This window comes from Gallus gallus, chromosome 3, assembly GCF_016699485.2.
Source record: "Gallus gallus isolate bGalGal1 chromosome 3, bGalGal1.mat.broiler.GRCg7b, whole genome shotgun sequence".
Classification (NCBI taxonomy): domain Eukaryota; kingdom Metazoa; phylum Chordata; class Aves; order Galliformes; family Phasianidae; genus Gallus; species Gallus gallus.
The window spans coordinates 52,782,351-52,809,093 of record NC_052534.1 but is presented as its reverse complement, the minus strand read 5'-3'; the positions used below and the strand labels follow the sequence as shown (position 1 = coordinate 52,809,093).

At 37.4% G+C, this 26,743-nt stretch overlaps 1 long non-coding RNA gene across 1 annotated transcript in view; it reads right to left on the bottom strand.

The window, feature by feature from the left end:
* Positions 1–634: 634 nt before the first annotated feature.
* LOC421675 overlaps positions 635–26,743 on the bottom strand; it is a 36,750-nt gene continuing 10,641 nt past the window's right edge. Inside the window, exons 2-4 of the long non-coding RNA XR_006938734.1 lie at positions 6,459–6,583; positions 5,860–5,961; positions 635–2,779 (exon numbers count right to left, since the gene is read on the bottom strand). This is a non-coding gene — a long non-coding RNA (uncharacterized LOC421675). The remainder of the gene's footprint in view (positions 2,780–5,859; positions 5,962–6,458; positions 6,584–26,743) is intronic.

Below are 26,743 nucleotides of genomic sequence, written 5' to 3'. Positions count from 1 at the left end.
CAGCTGTCTGCTTACTGTCTCACACTGACATTTCCAGCATCTTTGTGTGAGTTTCTTATATTATTAGCAAGTATGAGTATATATTAGTTTATACTAGTATATTAACAAGACTAATTTCAGTTCAGACTCCAGAAGCAGGCAGGTTTAGTAGAATATCAGTGTTATTGTAAAATCATAGAATCATAGAGTTGGAAGGGACCTCTGAAGGACATCTAGTCCAACTTCTTTTGATGCAGCACAGGATATGGTTGGCTTTCTGGACTGCAAGGACAAAATTATCCTATAGGATACAGGATGTACAAGTTTAGATATATATACATATATGTGTGTGTATACATATGTAAATATAAACGTGTATGTGCACTCACAAATGTATACACATATTCATATCCCACAAGTTCAAGTTAATTCAGGTAAATAATGCTTTTTTTTCCCCAAAAATCTCCCCAGATTTTTTTACTTAGCTCTTCAGTACTAAAAAAAAATATTGCTTATTGGATATAATAATACAACGTTTTCATTATTTTTTAAAATAAAATAATTTCCCAAATAACAGGTGAAAATATCTCGAATCCAACAATTTGGATATTAAATATTCTTATGACATAATCCAGAGAATTGTGCAAACCACACTGTATCCAATCCAAATTGTTACTTAAATTTAATTTTTATGTACACTGAATTAAATCTTTACAAATGTACTTCTTGTAATAATCTCTTAAGGCTGCAAACTCATTTCAATTACATCCATGATATTTGATTACAACTACCTTGAAAATCATGTTCTTTATTAAAAGGAAGTACAGCTACCACGAGTAACTCTTTGTGAGATTTTAAAGTGTCCTGAATTCTCTACTCTTGCACTGTAACTACGTAAAGCGGATCTAAAATACTTTTGAATCAGAGCTCTCCATTCAGACTAATATGCTCAATTACCCAACAGTTTTTCCAAAAAGTTTCTTAGCAGTAGATTTTGCAAGTCATTACAGAAATGTAATGGCTCAGTGCATTTGTTTACTCCTCTGTTTTAGGGAGAAGAAAATACCTATGGGACGCATAATTATTGAGAAATATCAGCAATTTTATTTCCCATCACTTCTAAAGCAATATAATCAAAAGTATGCTTACTTTGCAATTGTGATACAACTCTCTGGGTGTTTTGTATTATTTATTCAATATAACAGCTATTTAGTGAATGTTTCATTAAAAAAAAAAAAAAAAGAATAATTACATGCCTTCCCAGTAGTAAACAGCGCCCACAAAATATGTTTTAATGTATCATTTCATAATTTAGAAAAAAACAAGAAAGTCTTCCAATTTTATATGCTATCCTTCTTTTAAACTGCATTTACAAATGTAGAAATCTGCAAAAACAGAGATCACTTTCCTCACTGATCTAACCAGTCATTTCTAATATGATATGCCAACTTGCATACTCACAGTTAATATGGTTAGAAAAAAATGTTCAAAAGAGCTTAGAACATTCTTTTTTCCAAAACATCAGGTTTTATTGATTTCCATTTTGCAGATGTCTTAAACAAAACTGCACAGGCTGAATAATTAGTATCTTTCTCAACACACTGCAGTTGGTTATGTTCGTGTGTAGGGGAGGAAAGGATGTTGACGAAATTATTCACTCAGCTGTTCCTTTTGGCCGTTTTTACAACAATGGATCAACTGTAGAAATGATTGCTGTTTCCTTATAACCCCCCCGTAAATACTTTTGTGTATTCTATAAAAGTGTTTGGACAATTTATTGATACTGAGCATTCTTCTCTGTGAATTTTCCTTGTCTACGTTAATGATTGACCTCATATCAAACAGGATATTTTTATTATTTGACTTCCAGTTTTCAGATGTGAACAGTATTTCAAGAAATCCTTTGGGTTTAAATTTCTCACGGAAGTGTGAAGAGAAAAAGAATATCAGGAAATGAACAAAACTGGCATATGACAACTAACTTCAATCATGTATGGACCTGTTTCATGCCAGAAGGAGCTACATATACTGAGTCTAGGCCTGATCATCTTGAATGCCATCATACAGCAAAGAAGGGACAATTCAGTGGTCAGAACAAGTCAGCTTGTGTTTGTGAACGGAAAGTCCTGACTGACCAAAGTGTATAACTGTTTCTCACGGAATTCTCCTGAATAAGAACTGGCTGCACATAGCTTGGACAGGTGTACAGTTCTCTGGGCAAAGAAGTGGCTGAGTGGCCAGACTCAAAGAGTTCTAGCAAATGGAGTTCAGTCCAGTTGGTAACTTGTCATCAGTGGCATTCCACAGGGCTCAATCTTTAAGCCACTTTTGTTTAACATTTTAATCAATGGTCAGAATGAGAGAATTGAGTACATCCTCAGTAAGTTCACAGACTACAGTGAGTAAGTCAGGATTGCTAATATCCCTTAGTGTAGGAAGTCTTTGCAGAGGGATCTGGATGGACTAGATCAATGGGCCAAATCCAATAAAAATGACATTCAACAAGGCTAAGTGTCATGTGCTGCACTTGGGTAGCAACAAAACAACGAAGCTTGGGGAAGGCTGGTTCACACGTTGCTTGACAGAAATAGTCCTGGAGGTGCTGGTCAACAACTTGCTGAAAATGAGCCAGCAGGGTGCCAGGTTGCCAAGAAGGCCGATGGGATCTTCATCTGTATCAAAAATATACAAAAAATATCAAAAATAGTGTGGCCAGCAGGAGCGAGGAGGTGATCATCTCTCTGTACTTGGCACTGGTAAGGCCACACCTCAAGTGCGGAGTATGGTTTTGGGCTCCTCACTATGGGAAAGACATTGAGTTGCTCGGTTATGTGGAGAGAACAACAAAGCTGACAAAAAGACTATAAACAGCAGAAATATATTGCAATTTTCAGAAAGAAACAATAAAAATGCCTTTATGAAACTTTAATACAAGTGACTAAAAAGTGTAAATACAAATCAACAGAATTTAAAATGTATTTAGGCATGATAAATTAAGCACAGTTCTCAATGAAAATTATACTACCTGTTCTGAGCAGAAATCAACCAAATAAATTAACAGATACCAAATGATGTGAGAAATTGTAGTTAAATACAGTTAAAGTGAGCTTGGTTATATTGTTGAAAAAATTCAGTAAATATAACAGTACTTATTTTTTACTTAAATATATATGTGTGTGTGTGTGTGCATAGAAGTTTTCCAAACAGATACCTTATCTAAACAAAAAAAATTAAGAGAGCAGAGTACTATCTTTATTTAATAGGATAATAATGGTTATGAAATACATGTTGGCAATTTCCTTTTTTCACATGAGAAATAGAATCTTAGCTGTGTAGCTCCCATGAGTCTTTCTGTTTTGTATGTGAAGCTATAAAATACAATAGGCTGCTCTTTACTGTGCATGTTCCATGACACTGACCGCAGACTAGCTGCACTAAGCTGACATCTTAGGGTTGTGGGTTTTTTTCCTCTATACTTCCGCCTTTGCTAGCCTTATTGTGGTCTTCTCATTTTTTTTATTCTAACACTTATTTCCACTGGAATAAAATCTGTCTTCTCAGTTCAGTAACAGCAACAGTCATTGGAAGTAGAAAAAAGCAATATTGTTTTAATCAAGTTTTTCAAAAATATATCTTGAACTTTTCTTTGAGACCACTGTTTGTACAACTGATAATTTTTGTCTGTTATTTTCCACTTCAACACTGATACTTTGAAAGTGAAAAACAAACTACAAAGCAGCAATGGCAAAATTCCCACTGACCTCAGTCAAGGCTGTAGTGATCAATTGTGTTAAATGATCAATAGCATTTATATATTTATGTAAATCCTTTATTCTTCGAAGTGTACAATTTCAGCTGTCTGTAGGAATACTCATACAAAACTCTCTAGCAGGAGGTGTCAGAGTCCCTTGTGATGGATTAATGATATGATGTTTTCTACATTTCTATTCTCTTTGGTTACTGTTTTCTTCCCTGTCTTCCCTCTCCTCCTTTTCCAATATATCTTCTGTTTTACTGTCTCTTGCTCTGTTGATATTTCTTTTTGTGTTTTGTGTCTTCACTTTTCAAGCTTCTTGTCAGCTGTTACTTTTTAACAACTTTTGCACTACCTCAAAAATTGAAGACCGTCAAGACTCCAATAGAACTGTAAATACATTGTTTTACTTGTGAACCTTGTAGAGTTAGAGATGTTGTCTGCCTTGTCAGGCTGGATCTGAGCTTCTGTATTTGAGGTTCCCCTGAAGCAGACCCTACTGAGAGTGAAACAGAATTCAATGTACTGCCTATGAATCTCAGACTGACAGCTTAATCATAATCAGGTGCCTTCTTTAGAACAGAGAAACAGAATTTGGCATCTTAATCCACAGGTCTTGAAATGGAGATCCAGATGTCTGTCTGACATAAATGTTATGTTTAAGTCTTATGAACTTTCCTGTTCCTCTCAGTTTTAACATCTTTTCTCTAGTCTTCCTCTTTTCCTTGCTGAACCTAGGTCTCACACATAGCATTTTGAGTATTTTTAGAAATACATACATTTTAAATTGCAGTTCTCTATTGAGAAGCCCTTGTTAAAACAATGTCACAGAGACCTCATTCATGTGTTTTAATGGCTCTCAAACCACATTTCCTGGGGTTCACTGTCAGGGAAAAGAGAACTTTTTTCAGAGAAAAGAGAACTCAATGACAAATTTAATTTAGATTTAAATAAAATTTTCTATGATATTCTACACAGTAAGTTACTACATAAGCTAAGCAATCATGATGTGATGCAATGATAGCTAAAACTTGAGCATGATTCAGAAATGAAACATTACAGAACTCTGCTCCTGAAAAAAAGCATGGAGTAGAGTATCTGGAAGTTTATTCTATATTAAGGCAATTATATTCGCTGTGAGCAGTCAAGTAGCAAAATCTGCAGAAGACACAAATTGATCATTTTAGTCATAATTTAATACTGCAGAGGGCTAAGTTAGCTATCCAAATAGATGCTGTGTCAGTAAGTACGAAAAGATTAATCGTGAACTTAAGGGCTTGAGGAAAGGTGCTGGCCTCTTGAGATATCCTTTGTTTTCGATGATTAGCTAAAAGACAGTCTATGAAAGACTAATACTTAATCCACAAGAAGATTCAGGAAAAAAAAAAAAAAAAGCTAGGTTTATAATGATATAGTGAGTAATACGGAAAACATAATCATTCACTGGAACAGGCTGACACGGCAGCTTTGGGATTCATTTCTTTGCTGTTTTTCAAAAGCTGACTGGAGAAAGCCTTGAGCAGCCTGGTCTAACTTGAAGTGGCCCCCGGGTATAGTAGGAGGCAGACTGCAGGGGTCCCTCCTGCTCTTCTTTATTCTGTGCATCTATGCCTGTAGAGTAGAGTGGCAATGTCTGGGAACAGAATATTTTACATCTGTATGGAAGAAACCATTGAATTTTCAGACAGAAAGAAGGGCCAGGAAGCAAAATATCTCATAGAAGGACTCCACAGCAAGGAGTGTGACTACTCAGAAATGTGTGAGAAATTAACTCAAATGTATGTCTTTTAGGTTCTTCTTAGTTATGTGGCCAGATTCTGGGTTTACGTATACTTTTTTTGTATGTCCCTTTTTCATGTCACTTCTGTTTATTATTAGGACTTTTCCTTGTCTGCCTACTTAGGTCTGTCTTCCTGTCATCCTTTCCTGTCTCTCTGCTTGGGCTACTTAAAGCTTCAAGCCTGTTCCTTATATTCACATCATCAGCTCTCAGTGACTTTAGTCTCTCTGTATTTTAAGCTAGTACTGTTTTCCTCTGATCTGTGTGTTGTGACAGGTTGCATGTAGACATGCTGTGATCTTGATGACCTGATGATCTAGGAGACAAAAGCACAACCCATTCTTACATCTCTTCTTCTGCGGTTTGTTCTTGACGTTCCAGTCCCAGATTTCCCACTCTCTATTGTTAACAGTCTTCTAATCTCAGCCACATAGAAGGAACGTAGACACTGTGCAGACAATGAAGTAATGTGAGAAATCATAGGTTGAAGTGGACAAAATAATTCATCCAAGAAAGATGCTTATGAGCCCTGAATATGAGAGTAAAAACCATTCCGCATATGCTCTAGAATTGAGTGCCACGTTCTCTCTTCCTTTTGTGGAAGAGTGAGAATGCTAAACTAAAGTTTCTGGACATATGTGTATTGAATCTAGAGGAAAACCAAGTCTGACTTACACACCTTTATTCAGAACAGAAAAGACACCTAAAGCAAAAACCAAGCACAAGCACAGACTCTGAGAGTTTTCCTTAGAAGGAAAGTTTGGGTTCAGATGCGTTATACAAATAATCACATAACTTTCAGGTATACATGGTTTAAACTATTCATATGCAGTTCCCATCTCAGAATTCTGGACTGTAAAAAGTTCAGGATCAGACATCACTGAAACTGAAATTTCCCTGGACATGGTTGTTACAATACTTATATTTGTGAACATTTACCAGTACCTATTTGTAGTTTCCCTGTACTGTATCTTGCTTAAGAAGTGTGCTAGCACATAGATTTACAACCGTGAGTTATTTCATCCAAAGCAGAAATTCCACTGACTTACAAATCTTCTCAGACCTCGGCTCTGAAAAAAAAGCAGAGGTGATTATTTCTATATAAATATATATAAATAGTAAGAAATAAAGCAGATCTTCTCATTTATGCTAGCATTGAAGTTCTTGATTATTTAGGTACTTTATTGATTAAGTAAACAACACTTTACATACAGATTCTCCTTTACTTGTTCAATTGGATTATTCTTCCTGCTTATTTGTTCTCTTTCTAAGGAAAGACTGCAATCCTAAAACTTACTACTTATGCCTCTCCAATTGTCCATCTCCAATTTTCTCTTCTTGAAAGAAAGTTCTAAATTTAAGATAAAAATCTGTCATCCGTATCAGAAATCCATATCAGAAATTAAATGAAATACCATTTCCCTAACATCTGTCTCACAACAAGAGTTACAGAAGAACATTTGCCCTACTTTAGTCTGCATTGTTATAGTTCCACTCTTAAAAGAAGTTGTGAGGTTTTCTGTCAGTTTTTTTTCATGTTATATACTTGTACATAATTGGTGTAAAAGTATTCACTTAAAAATCCTTTTTTCCTGTCATTTTAATTGATGTTAATGCAGACACACTGTTTAAAAATAACACAGTGCTTTGTTCCATTGAGTGAGATGCTGTCTCATTAGAGTTCACTTTTCACTGTGCTTCTGTGAACACATTTCAGTTTTGTTAGGAACCAGGAGGTCAAGATAAGGAGGATCCCAATGGTTTTTTCTACATGTCCAGCAGAGTATAGTAGTTTCACCAAATACCTTAGAAGTTTAACATAAACATCTGATAAAATGAAAGAAGAAAAACATCACTGAAAGATGAAGTGATATCTGAAAACTCTGAGCCTTCTATAGAACTGAGAGATTAAGATTGGTCGCTGCTGTTCAGACTGTACTGTCTCAGTCCACGGTACTGAATTTCACTTGAGGAGATGGGTTGCATGGAAAAAGTTGTTTATAATTTGATTTCATTTACTGTCTATGTGAATTGAAATGGAAGTTTCTAAGAGAAGTTGTGGTTATCCTTCACACATGGCCCTGCACAGTTGTCTTGCTCCTATTTATAGGAGGGAGGTTCTTTGACATATGTATACCCGGCGTGAGATTAAGAAACAACGGTCCAGATGTTGGTCCAACCAGTTTATTACAAATCTTAATAAGGGAGTTGGGAAAGGGAGGACAGACACTATTACGGATTGGGGTGATACGGAAGGGAAGGGAAGGGAAGGGAAGGGAAGGGAAGGGAAGGGAAGGGAAGGGAAGGGAAGGGAAGGGAAGGGAAGGGAAGGGAAGGGAAGGGAAGGGAAGGGAAGGGAAGGGAAGGGAAGGGAAGGGAAGGGAAGGGAAGGGAAGGGAAGGGAAGGGAAGGGAAGGGAAGGGAAGGGAATGCGAGCGATAGAAAAGATAGGAAGGAGCAAGAATTGCGTAAAGCGGGGATAGTCACCACCAGGATCCGGCAGTTGTCCCATTGCACAATGTTCCGATGGTCCGGGGCAAAAGCACAGGGGAAGAGCAGCAGCAGCAGCATGGCTGGTCTTGGGCAGCAAGAGAGTGCAGGTACCAAGTAGGTCCAGGAAGAAGTCCAGGAGGAAGCAGCAGGTCTCCGGTAGCAGGCCCTGGAGAGTCCGCCAGCATGCAGGCCTTTCGTAGTGAGGGATCTGATGGCAGGCACCTTCTCGCAGGGGAGAGCAGCAGCAGAGGGGCCATCCTTAGGCAGCAAGCAGGTAGAGCACAGAGCAAGTCCAGGAGGGAGAGCCAGGTCATGAGGAATCTGTTGTCAGAAACCTGCCTTCATGGTTTTTTGGAGCTTCTTTTATCCTCCTTCCCTGCCTACGTGACATTCCTGGGCTCTTGGTAAGAGTCATGTGAGCACCCCCTGAGATGGCTGTCTCCCTTGAGATAAGTCCACACAAAAGACTGTTTCCTGGCCATTTAGTTGCCACTTATCTCTCTCTCGTTGCCCCTGGCCTTGTCCATCTGTTGTCCCTTCAGACAAAGAATTTCCCAATCCTTGGTCAGGACTTGCTTGAAATTGTTCATCTTGTCCCTCAGCAAGCTTTGAGGCAATGGCGTAAAAGAGTGACCTCTTACAACAGTCTGCTCTAGTAGGACCTGTTTTGATCAGGAAAGTGGACTAGAGGCTTTTGCTAATCCCTTCCAATCCTTCACACTCTGCTGTGAATCTACAGAAATGCCATTCTCTACTTATGGACTGAAAGTGTTTCTTGGAACACTCTTGGCTTTGCTATATTAATGAGTCATATTGCAACGTTTCTGATAGGGTGCTAGTCCAAAGGCCATCAGCATTATATCCAAACTAACAGTTAAGCAAAATAGCATTAGTCTGTGAATCAATCACTAGAACTGTGAACTCTGCTTTTCGTATGAAGAACTGACCTGAGGAATGACTCCTTGGGATACTCTACCCTCTGACCTGGAAGTCTCAGATGGGGAGCAGAATAAACCCCTCATGATTCAGGTAGAAACAGAGACCTACTACTCCACGTGGACTGCCACAAGTCCATGGGGCTGGATGGGATCTGTCTGAGGGTGCTGAGGGAGCTGGTGGAGGTGGTTGCCAAGGTGCTTTCCATCATCTATCAGCATTCCTGTTCAACCGGCAAGGTCCCAGAGGATTGTCCCAGTGGGACAGCTGGGGGATCAGGAGTAGCCAACAAGGGTTCATGAAGGATGTGACTAGGCTTGACCGACCCAATCTCCTTCTATGATCAAGTGACCTGCTTGGTGGGTGAGGGAAAGGCTGTTGATGTAGTCTACCTAGACTTTAGCAAAGCCTTTGACACTGTCTCCCACAGAAGTCTCCTGGGGAAGCTGGCAACCCATGGCTTGGACAGGTACTCTTTGCTGGGTAAAGAACTGGCTGGAGGGCCGTGCCCAGGGAGTGATGGTGAATGAAGTTAAATCCAACTGACAATTGGTCACAAGTGGTGTTCCCCAGGAATTGGTATTGGTGCCCGTCCTGTTCACTATCTTTAATAATGACCTGGATGAGGAGATTGAGTTCACCCTCAATCAGTTTGCAGATGACACCAAGTTGGGAATCTGCGTGCAGATACGAAGACTCTACAGAGCCCCTCTGTATTTAGCCCTTGTGAGGCCACCCCTAGAGTACTTGGGCTTCTCACTACAAGAAAGACATCAATGCCCTGGAGCATGTCCAGAGAAGGGCAATGAAGCTATTGAGGGGTCTGAAGTGCAAACCTTATGAGGATCAGCTGAGGAAACTGGAATTATTTATGCTGGAAAAGAGAATTCTCAGGGGAGACCTTATCACTCTCTACAGCTACCTGAAGAGAGGTTGTGGTGAGGTGGGGCTGAGCCTCTTCTCCCATGTAACTAGTAATAGAACTAGAGGGAATGGCTTCAAGTTGCACCAGGGAGACTCTGGTTGGACATTAGGAAATACTTCTCTGAGTGAGTGGTCAGGAGCTGGAATGGTCTGCCCAGGGAGGTGTAGAGTCACCATTCCTGGTGACTCCTCAAGACTCCTCAAGAAACATTTAGTTGTTGTACCAAAGGATATGGTTTTGTGGGAAATGTTTGTGACAGGTGGACAGCTGGACTGGATATTCTTAGAGGTCTTTTGCAGCCTTGGTGATTCTATGATTCTACCTTTCTAAAAGGGAATGCTCAGAAGTGCTTTCCACTTTACCTCTGATTTGCATCATCTAGTCAAATTAGATACAGATGAAGATATGCATATTAATTCATATTAACTCATATTAGCTCCTTCTGAATATAATAAAAATTATCTGAAGATGAATGATAACCACCAGTATCAATAAATGTTGAGGAATCATCAAATTTGGCATGTCAGAATTTGCTGCAAGCGTCATTTTTCACAATCCAGATAGACATCATCTCACGACAAAGCTTCAGCCTTCCTTGTAATGCTGTCACCCTCTTTTCATGCAGTATTTTACTGTCTGAATTATACCACATCTGTCTTGAGAATACAACCAGCTGCTGACCGTAATTCATGCATAGTCATGAGAGAAAATAATGTTAGAAACTGTGTGTCATCTCTTTGCTTCTAAGAGAAGTTGCTAATGTTATTGTTTTCAAGAGAATTCTTATGCTTGAGAAAAACTATTTCCAACAACACAATGTTTGAGAAAAAACACTGGCAGGAAATATCCACTGAGACTGTGCTGACGTTCATACTTGGAAGAACTGTTGGATTTTAAGATACTGTCAGAATTATAGTGGAGGTTTCTGTACACTCTGGAAACCAACTTATGGTTTTACATAAATGTCCGCCTTCAGAGACATGAAGTGATACCTATACTGTGTTGTGCAACAGCCTTTTGTGCTGCCTTTATCTCCTGTTTTCCTCACTAAGTGACTAAGTTCTGATAAACGAATGAGAGCTCATATAAGTAAGGTTCTCTGCTGGCAACAAAAATGTTGAACTAAAAATTCAGCAGTATCTTTAATTCAGTATCACACACCAAGGTCCTGTATTCATCATTTTGCCCTCTGAGGACTATGGAAAACACCTGAGCACAATTTGAACTTAGTACATGCACACAATATAGTTTGCAGATTTCCCTTCCTGCACACCAACTTCATCACGATAATGTGGTCCAAATGTGCATACAGTTATAATTGAATATTTAACTCAAAAAATTGCTCTTCCTGCCTAATACGCAGTTGTTGATCACGTACATATGAGAAGGCCAGTTGTATTTCATTCCTCCTTGATCACTGATAGAGCTAAGTATCAAACTGTCAAGGATCCCTGTGATAGCTTCTGAAGTGCAATGCAGTCTGCATTATAAAATGACTAAAAGAGTGAACAGTGTTTCAGTACAAACTAAATTCAATTTTACTACTACATGCTAAATAAATAAATAAACAAAACACATTAGCTGATTGTTGTTTTGTTGGTTTTTTTTTTTTTTTTTTCATTTCTAAAAGTAATAATCTCTGTCCAGATAACTACATGAGCAATAGCACTGAACTATTGCTTGTGACAGTATCTCAGGATTTCAGCCTCTCTTAGTCATATATTCCCACTCAATACTCCATTTTGGGCCACATAGGCATATAAAAATTACATTAAAGGTAACAGTAAGTGAGGTACACTGTACAGTCAAATGATTGACTTTCTAAACCAGATTTATATATTTTAAGACAAATGTGTTTGACTTGTTGCAGTTGGACTTGATGATCTTTAAGGTCTTTTCCAACCTGAGCAATTCCATGATTCTATGATTCTATGTATTTGTATATACTCTTCTGAAATACTTTCAGATGTATTTGCAGTACTGTTATTACTTCAGATCCAGGAACAGTTTTATCATTAAAAGAGATTACAGAAGATAAACTTAAAGCTAACTCATACTGCCAGGGGTCTGTACTGCCACCAACTCTTTTAATATCAAATAATCGATTACTTTAAGGTCATATTTTATTGTAAAATGGATGAGAAAAAGAAATGGTAAAAACATAAATAAGCCCTATCTGTTCAATAAACTAAATATCCCGAAGGCAATTTAACCACATGCTGTGTGTCATGTAGTAAAGTGATGAATCATGCTTTCCTTAAACATGTACTTTGGAAGAAAAAGGTTTCATGGAAATTTCAAAGGTACCACAGGCTTATAGGAAACTGGTGATTGAAGAGCCCTGTCTTAGACTTCTTGAATGACACTTGAGAGATCTCAAAGAGCTTGTGTCAAAAACATTAGAGACAATAAATTGCTGAAGCTCCACTCCAGATGTTTCATTCATGAAGGAACAGATTGAGCACTGAGGGCAGCATTAGCAATAAATAGTTCTGTCATTCCAGTTAAGCACTGGAAGGCATTATAAGCTTAAAGGAGGCAAAATTCCCCTCAGATGCTTGCTCATTCTTGCTGACAAATCACAGTTTATGTTTTTTAAATGTTTTCTATTAATAATAGAGCAGGAGAGCCTAGATCTGCTTGTCATGCTTCTTTCCTTTTCTTTGCATCAAGAAGCTCCCTTCTTATAAGAAACATTACCTTTTCTCTGATGACTAATTTCTCTGTATACTTTGTACAAAATGGCATCTGACAATTGCATCAGCCTTCATACACTTATTTCCAAATGAGAAGTTATGTACCAGAGCTCAACTGCTGGATGTGACTACAAAATTGAGACATCCTCCTAGCAGTTTGCAAGAAAAATGGTCACTAGGCATTGTGAGACCACAGATATTAAACAGAGGCAGCAGTTAGTAAATATCCAAGGGAAACAAGATATTAAAGTAGAGTATATGCATTTTTTTTTCAAAGAGTTACATAGAATTTTAATTAGGCAGCTAATATCACAGTGGGATTGTGTGGTAAGGAGCCATTTGACAATCTCCAGGGAGAGGTAGGAATGTTATTAAGCCATTTTTAATCTGATCAGTGCCTTTTACTACTTCATTTGGGAGCTACTTCCATTGGGAGTGAGAAAATTCAAGATTTTTGAGTGATTTGGAAAAGATTTAATGAACTTAGAAGTCAGATTATAAAATTATAGCTGGAAAAGATGTTGGGTATGGAAAATAGATTATGGGAACTGCTTTAACTGGGAACTTTCATATTGGGATTACCACAGATTTTTGAGATTTGGAGTCTCTTCTCTTACAAGCAACATATAATACCTCAGTTTTTCTCAATTTCTTTCATCCTTTTTCCGTAGTTTCTAGACCACATTTTCCTTCCTTGTGTTCCTCCATACCTGATCACTGTTTTCATCTCTGTCCAACAGGCAGCAAGAGCACCTCCTTATCCTCACCAGCATGATCAAAGGGTCTCTGCTCAAAATGGTATTTCCAATATCAGAAAGCTTTCCTCCTTTCTAAGTTCAAGCTTCTTTTGTGGTTGCAACAACACAAAGTATTAGTGCTCCTGCTTTGTTCCTTCGGGGCATCAGGGTGGCTGCTTTGCACAGCAGAGAACTTCATGGGGTCTCTCTATATGAAGGATAGTGTCCAATGTCTACCCACAGGTGAAATGAGGGGGCTGGCTGAATTTATGAGAAAAACAAGTAACTATGTTATGGACTATGGTAGAACTTTTTCTATTATTATGAGAGATCTTTTAGCCTACAGTTAATTTTTATATTTTAAGAGATGTTGTGAAGAAGAATATGAGTCTACAAGTCTTATGAGGAGCAGCTGAGGAAACTGGGGCTGCTTAGTCTAGAGAAGAGGATGCTCAGAGGAGACCATATCACTCTCTAGAATTGCCTGAAAAGAGGTTGTGGCAAGATGAGGGTCAGTCTCCTCTCTTGGCAGAATCACAGACTTGTAGGGGTTGGAAGGAACCTCTACAGATCATTGAGTCCAGCTCCCCTCCATAGCAGGCCCCACAAACCACTGAAAAGAGGATGGCCATGTCCCTTTGACTATCACACTTAAGATACTTCTAAACATTAATCAGGTCCACTCTGAGTCTTCTTTTCTCAAGGCTGAGTAGACCCAGGTTGCTCTTGCATAAGTAGAGGTAATGGACTCAAGTTGCACCAGAGGAGGTTCAGGTAGGATGTTAGGAGAAGAGTCATCGGGCACTGGAATGGGCTGCCCAGAGAAGTGGTTGATTCACCATCCCTGGTGATGTTCAAGGAATGTTTATATTTTGTACTAAGGGACATGTTTTAGTGGGGAAATACTGGTAGTAGATGGATGGTTGGACTCAATGATCTTGGAGGTAATTTCTAACCTTGGTGATTATATGAATCTATATCATGTGAAAAACAGTGGAAACTTCAGATAACTATGGAAACTTCAGTGAAAACTATGTCTTGGTAACTATGTAACTCTGTCTTTGGGTTAGAAACCAATAGAATTTTTAAATGTCTGTCTTGTCACAACTTGGACTAGAAGTATGTAGAGCATATACTTTGCTACACAGTAAAGTACACTCTTTACTACCTGAAATGCTCATGGTGAAGTTGTAGTTTCTTTTTCTGTAAAGATCTTCATACATCTTATATTGTGCCTACTGATGTATTTCAAGTACTATTTAGAAAAAGATTATTTCCAAAGGTAGTTCATGTTATTATATTATAAAAATCTTGTATTTTATTTTGTTTTGTTTCTAGGAACGTTTTAAAATTGGAAAATATTTATACTATCAGTGCTTTTTGAGACAATATTTTTGTGCAGATTTCCAAAAATAAGCAGCTAAAAAGCTTTAGAAGATAATATCTTACTCAGATAACAGAGGATTGGAAATGCATTTTTATCCTTACTACTACTGATAAAGAAGTAATTAAATTTTCATTTCATTTCTGTAAAATACACTTCAGTAGAATTTGGATGAATCAGATTGTTCATGATGACTACATTAGTCTGAGGACAATAATTTATTATCAGATGTTTTTATCTCCTGTTTAAGGATAAATGTACTTACAAAGTGTTCTTCGATGGTAAATCAAGAGTCATCATCAGTCAACAGTATATGAGAAAAATATACTGTAGAGTTTCAAACACTTTACTGACTTTTATTATTTCTTTGTGTATGTGTGTATGGGAACTGCTAGGTTACAGCCTGAACCAGCAACTGAGCACCTGGAGAAGAGGCATAGCAGACCTGGGAGCACAGGTGGAAGCAATTCACCTGTACCACCAGAACAGGTGGGCCCAGAGCCCACCCCTCCCTAACCTCATTTAAGGGTTGCCAGCCAAGAGGGAAATATTTTTATTTAGAGATTCTCTAGGGAGTTTTTCAGGCAGCTTTTATCTTCAGAGTAGGGTAAGTTATTCCTTCCTTATTACCAGATTATAACTAATACCTTTCTTGGGTTGTCTGAAAATTAATCAGAGGCAATTATTTACTTCTATTTCATATGATACATTTGGGTCCAGATACAAAAGCATTCTGCAGAGTCATAATATTTGGTATTTTACTGTCAAGTATTCATACATTGTTTTCCTAGGTTGCCACTGTTCTTCTGAGCATATGACTAAATACACATCTGAATTGTATATGTAAAATCCTTTTATTATCTGGCCTGTAAATTAAGGTATGTAGCTGAATCTTGGAAGCTTAATTCCCACTGAACTTCAGCAGGATTTATGCGTCAAATGTTTAAGTCTTTGTTTCCACAGCTTTAAATGGTAACTTCTACTACTTTCACCCTGATTTCGTTACCTTCTGATTTAGTATTAAGGGCTGTCTATTTTGAGAGTACTCATAAATATAGACAGGTCTTGTGAGGTTTAACGGGCTTCAATTAGTAATCAGTGTTTTACTATTTCACGCAAAATAGAGACCATCAGTTTCTGTTTCTTAGTTTTGTAATGCAGTGTTACAGCTTAAACACTAGCAGTTCATAGGCAAAAAATGATCTTGCTGATGATTTTGCATTAGCTGGGAGTAAACTGGAAAAATGTATTAGTATTATCTTTACATAGGATAAAACAGAATACTGTTGATTGTGTGGTACTGGAATATATGCTTCAGGATAAACAAATTACTATCAGTCTCAGCTACAGCAAAGTAACTGTATTCCAATGGAGTTGAAATCACAAAGTAATTTTTCAGTTTTGGAGCACAAATAATCCAAAGTTCTTATATCATGTTCAATAAGAGAAATTAAGAGGTACACTTAAGTCTTCCAACCCACCCTTGCCCAATCCCCCAAAAAGAAGTCATCCAATAGAAAGGCTATCATTATTACTTGTACCAATATCTGCAATCTGCCAATATTTCAATAGGCTATTGAGAAGTATAATACAATATGCAGTGCCTGCTCTGTTGCTCAAAATCACTGTTGGGAATACCTGGGCTCACTTCCAGGTCTTTAGACTTTAAGAAGAAGAAAACTTGCTTTACACTGAACTTTTTTAGATCTCCTGTACTGCTATGTTCATTAACATGAAAAGCTTTGGTGAACTTTTATCCCAAGGTACTTGACCTCAGTGTCCTTATTCATTTTGAGATGGTATAAAAATTCTCCAGTAGTAGTGCACTAAAGGTGTACTGTTAGTGTAATGTAATCAATGCAATACAAATAGCCATTTAAACTATTTTCAATTGAACTATTTCTTTTCCTTTTCAAATATATATATATATAAATTATAATATTTTGCATATATATAATATATATACATATAAAAAGTATAATATTAAGTACTTAAATCATTACTATTCTCTGCATAGTTCTAAATATGAGGAAGGACAAACTCAAAGAGACTGAGTGATGTATCTCATTTTAATCAAGATTCAAATAAGCCATTTGTGTGAAGTCCCTTCTTCCTTTTTTTTTTTTATTATTATTTTTATGCTCACTCATTGCATTTTACTTCAGATTAGATTTATAATGTTTTTTGGCAATGCAGCTTAGAAAGCCCAGGAAATGGAAACCAGTGGAAATAAAGCATTCCTCTCTTACTGGCTGCAGCTATGGAACAAGGATTCTGAAGAGGTGAAAACATAGAATGTCAGGATGTGCTGGGAGATCCTGCTTTCTGTGGAAAATCCGCGTGTCAATACCTCTAAATATGTTAGCTCATGTTCTCCAACATAATAGATGTAAAATGATGAAAAAATTCAATATCCAAAATAACAACTATGCATTTAAACACCCTTGCTGCAGTTGATGCAATCTTAGACAGGTAAAGCTCCATGCTCTTCTCCCTGACAAAGACAATTTCCTCAATTGTTACAGGTGTCTGTATGTTAAGGTATACAAGATAAATAATCATGTGGTTTACTTTGAGTCAAGAGTAATGCACAGTGCAGAAGCAGCATCAGCAGCATCTTTATAACCACTGAGCTATTGATGCACAAATAAGCACTGCTTTTGCACAGCATGCCCTGAATCTATTCTGGATCCAGCAGCAAGGGTACTATGGCTTACCAGAGAGTATTTTCCCCAAGAGTGGGATTTGCACAGAAGAGACACCAGTCTGGCTCTTACAAAGCCCTGTCTGTCTCTGTTTGTTTTCAGACCCAGAGTATTAATAAAATTCAAAAGACAGACATGAATGTTTCTTTCATCTTCCTACTTGAAACAGAAAGGTGCCAAACTTCCAGGGAATTCATTTTACCATGTCTGGATACATATACTGTGAAGGAAAAGCGTAGAACAGTGAAAACACCCCTAATTCTTTCATCTAATGAAAATCAAGCTTGCTGTTCTGAGGGAGGAACTCTCTTAAATAATGTTTCAATATAAGGGTGTTCCCCCCACATCAAGGAGGATTAAAATGACTTTTTTTATCAGCAGTATCTTTATTGTTATCTGGAAAATAAAGTTGTGATTGAAACAAGATTAATATAGCAATAGGAAAATCCTTCAAAGCAGAGCTATATAGAACATTCCCTTTGTGTAAAGCACAATAAAGAGATGAGAGAGAAGCTGTTTCAGGCTAACACTATGAATATATAGTCAAGGACTTAATTTTTAGACTTTTGGAGCACACTACAGATGTATTGCTTGAAAACAAGGTGGGGCGGGGGGAAGCCAGAGTACTTGAACAAGGAATGAACAGCCAAAACTTCATTAGATATAGAGTCATTAAGTGTTTAATAAATATTACTGATTTGTATTCATAAAAAAATATTAGAGTGCATATGAATGTTGAACTACACTTTGTTATGTTAATAATTAAGGATTTAATTGCCTATATGGGTGATAGAGAAGTATTGTAAGCTGAAATGGTTCATGCTACTTGGAGTAGCAAAAGTACTAGCTAGGGAGACAGTAAGCTTGCTTATTTATTTATGTAAAATCTGGAATACTGTGAATGTTTCTGGCTAGAAGTAGCATCCTGTTTGGCAGTGATGATCCAGTGTGACCCATGAATATTTTTTTTTCTATCTGCACCATTGCTTTTTCTTATAAAAGGAAACAGACAACAGGTGCCCAGGCATCCATCAGGCTGCTGGGCATCTGACCTGAGTATCTGACAGGCTCCCAGACATCCAGCACTCTCCAGACAGCTAAGTGCCAGTGTGTGACAGCTGCCCTCTGAGGAACTACTGTCTCCATGGGCAGAAATTGCTGTTCTGAGACTCTCTTATTGAGGAAACCAGCTCTTACAGGCACTGAAGCTGGAATAACAAATGTGTTAGTTTTATTCATGTGTCAATCGGTCTGTCCATAAACCCACTGGTCTGGCCATTAAGCCTTTAAAAGTACAAACAACTAAAAGTATCTCAAAGAATTTGAGAGGAAGAACAAAATGAATACCAGTCAGCACAGTCTTGCCAAATGAATTTCTTATCATTGGAGTGGATTTCACATACAGTGGATAAAGACATAATAGAGGCATAATATAGACCAAAGAAACATTCAACTTAGCACTGCACAGCAGTATGATTAAAAAATGAGAAGAAACAGCAACCATGAAGCATAAGTTAGATGGAAAATGTCATTCTCAAGTGGCATCATCATACAACAGATGTATTTCTAGCATTTGCAGAGCTAGATAGAAGACTGAAAGCTCTCAGTACCTCTGTGATGAATGCATAAATACAATCCAACAATATTTGCAGGTTACACAGAGCTGACAAAGTGATAAATACTGATAAGGAGAAGGCAATCAGAAAATGCTCTGAATTGCTGGGCAAATGAAACCTGCTTAAGCACAACATTTCAGTATAACAAATGCAATGTAATAGACTTACTACAGGGACTGCATTCTGTGCCCTAAAAAGAAGTATGCTGTTACAATGAAGCAATGCTTCTAAGAAATTAGAACTGTAATGAGATGACAATAGAGTAATGCATCTACTTCTAGTTTCCCTAAGTTTAGAAGACTGGTGGAAACTGGAGACTGTTGAGAACAGCATAGAAAAATTACTGATGGACTGAAGGAAGTATTGATGTTTTTACACTTAAAAAGGATCATGAAGATATTTGTTTCTAGTGTATATGTGAAAACATATGAACATATAAAATAGGATACAGTAGCAACCAGTAAGCAATGCTTTAGTCTACAGAAGGACAGCATTAAAAAGAACAAAACTGAAAGTAAAAACCAGGCAAATGCAAACAAATTAACCATAATTTCCTGTGACAGTGATTAAACCATGAAAATCAATTAGAAAGGGTAATGCTGCTGCTTCTGTCTCTTGCGCTCTTTAGAAAAGGCTGCCTTTAAGAAGAAAAGCTAAAGCTGTAGCTAAATATAGTGGGATGAACTCAGTATGGGGTACCTTTGTGACATTCATCAACCTAGTTTAAAAGCATTAACTGAGATGCATTTGGACATCAGATAAGCACTGTAAAACTTGTTCTGTCTTCCTAGAATAATAAAAAGAATGAAAGGCAGAGCAATGTCTAGTGTCTAGGAGGAAATCACCTGGAATTGCACTGAGCCAATTACAAATAGACTAAGGAAACTAGCACTGCTATGCCCAAAAATTAAATACTCAGTTCCAGGAGTAGAATTGATTTACAATTGTCCAAATCCCCTGTATTCAGACTGTAGGGTAATAGCTTCTTCAAATGCACAGGAGTTGAAGAAGGATCTGACTTATGCACAAAACCCTAATGGAAGAAAGGTGAGCTGAGTTTGGAACCCTGAAGAAGTTCTGTATTGTACAATGTCAGGTGATTATCCTTCTGCTATAAGCACCTCCAAATAAAGCTAGACATCTATCAGGCAATAAAAATCATAACATATGAATGAATAAGGCCAAAAAGAACTTTTGATTGTAGAGCACAGCACTCAGCTCAGTTAGATCTTAATTTAGATCATTCTGCATGATATTAATTCTTCTAGCCATTTAGTGCAGAATTTTACCATCCCTTTGTGGTACATCTTAACCCCTCTCCCACTCTGTGCACAAGGCAGAAAGTGCAGCCTTTTCTTCAGTACTATTTAGTTCTTAACTCCTGGACTGCTGCTACAGCCTTCATCCACTATTTCATTTAATTTATTACTACAAGGGCAACTGTCCCTTGAAAATGCCTGCACAGAAACACTTCTCCTTCCCAGGACAATCTGATTATGTCTTGACATTGCGTATTATGTTTATCATTTTTGCTTATCCTGTGAACCAAGAAAGATGAGAGAAAATGTGGAAACAGAAAATATGGAGGGATTTTTGGACGCTCAAAGAAATGAATATTAGAATCGCTCAAAATGGCCTTCTACTGGTGTGCTAGCTGACATGCCAATATGTATTTTTTTTATCCTTATCTTTCATCATGTAAAACCCTTTTTTCCCCTCTTTCTAGAATTATATACCTGAGTGATATTACAACTGAACTTCTTTGCTCTTCATACATATGTGAACCACTTAATTCACTTAGTCTCACACTGGGTCCCAGATTTATTGGAGAAAAGCTACGTACAACTGTTACCATGTGCAAAAAATTCCTCAGAGATTACTTAGAGCAATAAAAGGTCATCTTTATTTCCATTTTCTGCTCATGATGAAGTTAGATGTGTGTTGATCCTAGTAAAACTCAGAAAATTGCAAACTAACAATGAGAACTGCTGCAAGACTGGCATCATTGTGACTTAAATTTTTTAGGTCCCCTCTGTGACAACAGCAAACATTCTGGCTGTGCTCATGTTAGTCAAAACCTAAGAAGATGTCACATTCTGTAAAACAGCCAAAAATTGTATTTCCCAGCATCTGAGTCAGATGCTATGCAGAGGTGGTTAACAATTTTTAAGCAGAATTGGAACTTCTTAATCAGATATTGGCAAAACAGAAAATCTATTGGGAATGAGATGTTGAAGCATCTATTCATTTGTGGTCATTACTTGAAGTAAATTGTTACATTAAATTAAAATTCATTTAAAATCTATTTAAAATAACCCCAGCTACCTAGCTGCAAAATAATCAGATTAGTTTAAAACTACAAAATTTAGCTGTTCCATTAAGTTGGCTGGGCCACTCAGGAAACTGCATGTGCCACTTGCAATACAGTGAAAGTAAATATACTATCAGGAGTTGTGTATGTGTTGATTAAAATACTAGAGAAAGAATGTGTAATTATTGTAATGAAATCATTTCAACTGACCAAAACTCAACCAAGCCAATTTTTTGAAAGACAATCAAAAAGAAAATGAAGATGTTTGTAGCATTTATGGGTTATCAAATACAGTAATGCTTTCAGAGACTCAACTGATTAAGAAAAACAATAAAATCCTTAGCTGGGCCTGGAAATGTATATAAAACCAGTTTGACATTTCAAACACCCAGTGAGGATGCTGCTGTGAAGATAGGCACTTTGTCTGCACACCTGTGGACAGAATACAGTATACACACATTTATTTGTGTAGTATCTTTTATCATATCATCATGTATCTGAAAGTACCAAGCCTCTAGCCTAAAGGAAGTGAATCTGCTTAGTACTGTACTACACTTCACATGAAAAGGAGAGAGATGTTAGACTTCTTCCTACTAGAAAGTAGGAAGAATGACTTGACTTTCTTCACCATAATGCATTTCATGCTACAGCTGGGTTCATAATACTGTTCTTCTCTCTTCCAGAAAGACCTTTTTTACATTTCCAGATACTTTAGGTGTACTCTGCAGCCTTGTGCATTATGTGCACCGCTAGCAGAAGGTGCAGGACTGCTTTATGACCTAAGGGTATATCATGAATTTCCATCCTAAAAAATATACTGTACAGGCAATAAGAGAGGCAATAACCAAGGCAATAACCTTGGTGATTCCAGGATTTTGTGGTTTACCCAAGGAAAGGACTTGGGAAATTCAGTAATGTAATTAAAAATAAATTAGGGAAAATCAAGAAATACAGCAGCTCTTTTTTGTTACTTCATAAAAATTGTATCCTTTCCTCTTAGTAAAAGTACAACTGTGCCTTAGACTCTGGAAAGGTATGTAGAAAAGTTCACCTCATCTTGACACAGCCCTGGCTCTACCCCCAGGATCTTATCTGATACTGTAACACTGTTAAGCTGCTTTTCTTTCCTTCCGAGAATAATTTGTTTTTCCTACACAACTACTGTGTGTCAGAATGGTATGATTCAGAAACAGTGGAAATGCGTCATGGGTGTTTTAAAACTAGCTTGTGACAGAGTCAGGAAAACCATACTGAAAAAGAGAACCCATAGTTTTGAAGAAAAGTAGAGAAACAAAGGAGCAAAGTTATAGGCACTGTGGGATTAGTTGGCAAGCCAGAAAGTGGGTTAAGGCAAGGAGAAATCACATAAACCTTGCTAACAAACCACAGGAAGTGCCTAGGCAATGAATTACACACTCATTTACAGAGTAAGAAATACATAGCATATGCAAGGAAAGGAAGCCAGAGTATTTTCTCTGCAGCCTTAGAATGGGTCTTTCACTGGGGACAGTTGGAGGTGTAGCCCTCCAGCATTCAGCCTTTTAGTACATCTCTGCAACGGCCAGGTCGAACCTCACCTTCTATGTCAATTACAGCTGACCTACAAGTAATTTCCTCTTCTCTCTCCATTGCGTCCACATATTTTGCATCTAGTGTGAAAACAGACCTGTTTAGTGGCATCCACATTAAAGTAACTGATATCAGCTTTCCTTTAGTTGTTGTTACTGGCTAGTAGTAGCTTTGCAAAACATTGCCATGGTTTTATTGTCAGAGGAAAAAACTTGTTGATTATTTGAAACTTATAGATACAATAGAAATACTTCTATTTTTCAGTAAACCAGTTCTGTTAAAATGTTTGGCAAGTGTAAGCCAGAATTAGCAATATGGTCTTTACAATTTGTCATAACACTTGCAGGAGAATTAAAAACAAAATAATGAAAGCTGTCAGGCAGGAGTGTCTTATGTGCCAGGAAAGCCAGGAGGCTTGGAATAGCTCCAGTTTTTTCAAGGAGTTATTTGAACTAAAACGTGCTCTTTTAATCCATTTTGCAAATCTAAGAAGGCTTACAAATTAACTAACGATGGAACTTTAAACTGATTTTGTTTATTGAAGCAAAAATTTTGTGAAAAAAGAAATCCTAATTAGCTGACCTCTTGAGGAAAAAAGTGGGGGAAAGGAAAGTTTTCAGTGAATAGTATTATACTGCAAGCTGCTGATGACTGCAATCCAAGATTCTCTTGGATCTATGAGAATTAGACTCTTAACCCAATAAACACATCAGAACTGTACTTTTGGCTCAGGAAATGGAGCAGTTAGGCTCCTTAAAATAGTAGGCACAATGAATAGTAGGCACAGCTCAGTGCTGTAATCTGCATGGTATGTCAGAGGTGAGCCATACAAGTTTGTGGATTTGCCAGACTGTAGAAGTGGAAGGACAGACAGAATGAAAAGAGGGACTAGTGAATGAGATAGAGTCTGAAACAGCAGCTGAAGGTCAGAGTGACTCCAGAGGGAAAGAGGCTGTCAACAGTGAAGAACAGAACTCCTTCCTAAACTGTGCTGTTTTTTATGCTGATGAGATGTCTGTAGATCATGATTAATACATTCCCCTTGTGCTTGTGAAAAAGCAAGTACCAGAATGCTGGGCTATGGTGAGTTCATTTATGCTTGCAGAAAAAATCCAAAATTCTGAGCTTTGTGCCTGACTACTGCTTACATGTAGGAGTGTGAATGACTGTTAGGTAAGTTTATTAAAAAAAAAAAAAAAAAAAAAAACTTCCCAAAGTTAAGTCTATTTTGCCCAAATCAGTAGTAACTGAGTGAGATATGTATATATGTGAGATATATCTCCCTGTTCTTATCTGAACCCATGACTTTCTTCATCTTATTTTCTCCCTATCCTACTGAGGAGGGGGAATGTGAGAGCAGATTGGTGGGCACTGGGCAGACAGCCAACACTAACCTGTCACACAGAGACTGTGAGACTATTGCTGCAGAAACCCAAATGATAGCTTTTTCATGCTTCCTTGACATACTCTGTTTATAATCTTTATGCTTAATAATGCTAGTCAAAATGTATCAGGCTTCTGATTTTGAATTTGCATTGTGAAGACAACAAGCTAATTTTCTCTCCTTTTCATCGCTCACCCAAATATAATGTAACACCCCCTTTTCCTCAGATTACAGTCTCTCCAGAAATCAAATTACATTCATTTTTGACTAATTACACTTTTCAGCTTGGCAGCCTGATAAGACCATTATGTTTGTTATTCTATTGGCTGTTAAGTTTGTCAAAAGCAACAAGTATCAGTTCCTGTAATGGGTGACATAGACTGTAATTAGGATCAGTTGTTCAGCTTTATCCATCTTGAAGCTATTAGAAACGTGCTAATTTTACCACAGCAGGTAAATAATAATCTGAAACTCTATTTCACAGCAATTACAAGGAAACCAAGATAAACGTGTGCCTTACAAATGGATGTAGAATGCATAATGTTTTTATTAACTATTTACACATACTACAGGTCTGGACTTCATAATTGTCAAACCCATTAATCTCAGTCCAAGTCACACAACAAGAGAACATGTTTTGATGAGAGGACAGGATGATCTGTAATGTTTCCAGATCCACAAATACAAGATCAGTTTAGATATTTTCATTCTTGGGTACAGTAAGGATGAAATATCTCACTTTTAATGTCTGATTGAGACAAACACAGATGAGACAAGATCTGACTGGGGAGCTGCTGGAAGGAATTTAAAAAAAAAAAAAAAAAAAAACAAGAAAAAAAAAGCATCAATTTGACCAGTCTGATGACAGCTCTGGAAATGTGTTAGGAAATATTAAGGTGACTCCATATTTGCTCCTGTAACAGTTACACAGCGCAGGTCTGGCAGAGTGTTGCCTTGAGAATGCACTGTCAGTGAATAGGAGTACCACCATTTACCACTAATAAAATTTTCTAATAATAAATATACTGAAAAGATGCTCATGAAATTCATATCAATGAAATCTGGACAGAAATGTCATGATGCAATAAGGTAACTGCGCAAAAAGAATGAAATAAAAGTATGTAAGAAAAAGTGAGGTTTTTTTTCCCTTCCTCCTCAGAAAATGGTAAACAAGAAACAAAGAAAAAGAGCCTGAAGATACAAAAGAACAACCATGTGAAAAATGAAAACAGATGGAGGAAATTAATAATTTCCTGTACAAATAAGACAATGTTTTCAAGATGCATCATGTGTTTACAGATGAAAACAACAAAGGAATATGAAGTTTCTAGAGATCATTCTTACTCTGAAATAATAAACATCACAAATTTGCTGTATATGCTAAAAGAAATCATCTGCATAACAAACTTTGAGATTGGATTAAATTTAGCAAGTGTCTTTCATTGCTTTTTTTTTTTCTTTTTTTTCTTTTTTTTTTTTTTTACCGTTAAGTAGCTCTGAAGTGTATAACAAAATTTAGCCCAGAATTCTTACCACAGTAACGGCTTTTCATGCGGATACTAAGAATAGACAACTAGATTGTTCTTTGCACAAAACTTTGTATGCTGCTTTATGATAGTTATTTGCATTAATTATATTTGCATTAAACAGACAGTATTTATTTGCATTAAATAGACAGTGCTGCAAGTTAAGGATACATTATATTAAAATATCTGGGACATTATTAACACATGAATAAAACATGCTTTTGGTAATGTAGAGTATAATAGCTATTTGGGGGGGTTGGGGGGGGGGGGGGGGGAGAGGTCCCTTAAAATTAATGCATGGAAAAAATACACTCTAAAGAACAGAACACAGCATGGGCCAGCAGTAACTGGTGCAACTCTATTCACATTAGTGACACTGATTTCCACCATGTGAGGACTCGTTTTTCCCTTTAACAGTCACCAAGAAAAGCACATAAAGACATGATTTATTCTCCTGTGGATCATAAGCAGGTCCAGGGCAGCTCCTAGCCCAGAGCAAAGTCATACAGCTAACAGTGATTTTGGTGACAGAAGGTTGCCAAGTAGTCCAAATCTTCAGCTTTGGGGGAAGCTGAACCAGGCAGAGGCTAACATTCCGTAGGGACCTCTGAGTATTGTGCAGAATCCATGAAAGTCCACAAAAAAAACAATGTAATACAGTTCTCAGCTTTGATTTTAAAGTCACTGTAAATGGACGTAATGGTGCAGTGGACAGAGGCTAAGGTCAGTGGGACAGAAACTAAGAGCAGGCAATTTATTCAGATTTTGGATTTTGATTTTCACTGGGAAACTGACAAGGGATGCTCCAAGTTTGTTTTTCAAGAATCAAGCACTCAGTATTAACTAATCAACTTTTCTCCATTTTACTGGGACTGTACTACAGATAAGACTGCAATGAGTGTGTAGATAAGATACATAGGGTTGCTCTTTCTATTTCTTTGTGCTTCA